Below are 3,181 nucleotides of genomic sequence, written 5' to 3' on the forward strand. Positions count from 1 at the left end.
TCGACCCAGCGAGTGGATGTCCCACGTTCGATTCCCAATCAGGGGACACAGGAGAAGCAACTCTCTGATTCTCCCCCCAACTCCTCCACTTATCTCTCTTTCGTCTCTCTTCCCATCCTGAAGCCATGGCTCAATTGGTTCTATCACGTAGGCCCCAGGCACTGAGAATGGCTCAGTGGAGCCTTCACCTCATGCACTAAAAAAATAGCTCGGTAGCAAGCGGCCCCAGATGAGCAGAGCATTGGCCCCAGACAGGGGTTACCAGGTGGATCCCAGTTGGGGCACATGCAGGAGTCTGTCTCTCTCCTCTCACTTAAAAAAAACAAATAAACAAAAAAGTAGACAGTGTGGCACTGGAGTTCTTCTTCCAGCCAAACTAGAATGATGGGAACCAGATTTATCCTCACCTGAACCAACTGGAAAACCATACAAAATATATGAAATGAGGGTTTAAAGATATTATATACAGCCTGACCAGGCAGTGGCACAGTGGATAGAGCGTTGGACTGGGATGTGGAAGGACCCAGGTTCAAGACCCCGGGTTTGCCAGCTTGAGCGCGGGCTCATCTGGCTTGAGCAAAACATGCTCACTAGCATGGACCCAAGGTCACTGGCTCGAGCGGGGGTTACTCGGTCTGCTGAAGGCCCGTGGTCATGGCACATATGAGAAAGCAATCAATGAACAACTACAGTGTCGCAACGAAAAACTGATGATTGATGCTTCTCATCTCTGTTCCTGTCTGTCTGTCCCTATCTATCCCTCTATCTGACTCTTTCTCTGTCCCTGTAAAAAAATTATAAAAAAAAAAAGATATTATATACAAATAACAAAGGACAGTGATGGATGAAAGATGGGGAACAAATAAGATGCACCCTGTGGTTGTCCCAACTTACCTAGAGAGAGACTTCAGGCCATGGGTCAGGAAGAAGGAATCCAGACAGGGCCTACTGGTCTCCCTCACTTGAGAAGATGGAGCTTGAAGACTCAAGAGGCAATGGTGCTTGTTGTATACAAGAAAAAGTACTGGAGCTGCTTGAAGAACTCCAGAGACCTGAGGAGATTCTCTCTGGAGCCGTCAGCTGAACACTGATTAGCATATGTCTGTGAAGAAACTACCTGAGATAAGAGAATAATCCTTGGAGTTAATCCATTGGTGAAAATGGTTCCTATCCCCATAGCCAGAGTAGAAAATCTCTTTTATTTTTATTTTTTTGTATTTTTCTGAAGTGAGAAGCAAGGAGGCAGAGCGAGACAGACAGAGAGAGACAGACTCCTGCATGCGCCAGACCAGAATCCACCCAGTATACCCACTAGGGGGCGATGCTCTGCCCATCTGGGGCATTGTTCCACTGCAACCGGAGCCATTCTAGCACCTGAGGCAGAGGCCATGGAGCCATCCTCAGTGTCCGGGCACACCTTGCTCCAATGGAGCCTTGGCTGTGGGAGGGGAAGAAAGAGATGGAGAGAGAAAGGTGGAGAAGCAGATGGGCGCTCCCCTGTGTGCCCTGGCTGGGTATTGAACCGAGGACTTCCACACGCCGGGCTGATGCTCTACCACTGAGCCAACCAACCAGGGCCAAGAAAACCTCTTAATTCAGAGTATTGGGCAGGAAGGGTTTGTCCCAATAGTAGGACAAAATTAGCCCCAGACTCAAAGTTGCTGTAGTCCCAACTAATAAATAATAAAAATATTTAACTAACAAAAATAAAGATATTTAATTTTCCATGTATACTTTTAATAGTATTTCCTATGGCTTCTAAAGAAGAACAGTAATGTTCGTGTCAATACATAATGTTCAAAATGATAATTGCTGAAGCACACTAAAATCTTAAATTATTCTGAATAATGTGAAACAATTCAGTATAATTTGTGCTAAATTACTTAAAATATAACTTATTGTATTTAATTATTTTTGTCAACCTCATATATTTCAAAAAACACATACTTGGTGTGCAGAGACATTAAAACTATACTTTGCATATTCTAAAGAGCTGAATTATACAGTAAGACTATATTTCTACTGACCTTCTCTGAAACAAAATATATATGTATTTTGAGATGTAGTGATGACTGGTTATGAATTCTGAGAACCTGAAGACTGGTATTTAGGGGCAATATATTTTAGAAATAGACGAGGAAAGATTTTTAGCTTTTCAAAATTAGTCTTTAAAAGATAAGATGTACTATGTACATTTGTGGAAAATTTTTGTATTTTTAAAATACTTTTAAATGAACATGGCTTCACTGAAAATAATGTGGACTGATTAAATCACCTTGTTGAATTAATTTAAAGGATAAAAAAATTTATATAATTTGCTCACAATATATATATGTAGGTCAAATCACTATGCTGTACTCCTTAAACTTACACAGTACTATATGTCAAAATGTCTAAGTAAAATTGAAAGAAAAAATTGCTGATATGCCAACTGCCTTTTTTCATAAAGAAAAAAAGGAATTTGAAAGAAATATAAGCTAAATAAAAGCATCAAATTTTCTAATGAAAACTAAATCATTAAGGTGATAAATCTTATTGGTTCATATAAAAGGCAATATTAATACCTAACATTTAGAGTTTTACAGCTTATTAAATTATTGTTATCAATTATCTTACTTGTTTTTCAACAACAAAAATCTGAAGCAGGCATCCTCATAATCCTCCTATTCCAGATGAGAAATTTGAGACCAAGAAAGAATACTTCCCGTTTTCATGATTTAACTTTTCTGCCAAATCACATCAAAGATAGTTTTCCCTTTCTTTAGGCAGTAAGAGTTCTTTTCTGGTTTGTAGTTGTTATTTTTAAGTCACGTGCCCAGGAAATACATCAAAAATAGATAGTGAAGGTATACTATTTCCTCTACCATTGACACAGCAAGCCGTGGTGGCTGATGCTGCCTTGTTAGGACTTAAAACAACCTAACAAAATGCCCCGCTACTCTGAGATCCAGAAATAGATATCGAGTCTATCTCAGCTCCCTCAGGAATTTAGGTTGGCATTTAGGGAGTGGGAGTGTGTGTACTCTGGCATTAGGAGTCACTCTGATGCTCAGTCCCACTGAGCAATAGTTTGGGGGAAATACCGGACAAGGAAATGGGCTACAGAACCCAAATGTAAGAAAAAAAAAACAATAGAATCTGACCAGTGGTGATGCAGTTGATAGAGCATTGGCCTGGAATG

Source organism: Saccopteryx bilineata, chromosome 11 (assembly GCF_036850765.1).
Source record: "Saccopteryx bilineata isolate mSacBil1 chromosome 11, mSacBil1_pri_phased_curated, whole genome shotgun sequence".
NCBI classification, from domain to species: Eukaryota; Metazoa; Chordata; class Mammalia; order Chiroptera; family Emballonuridae; genus Saccopteryx; species Saccopteryx bilineata.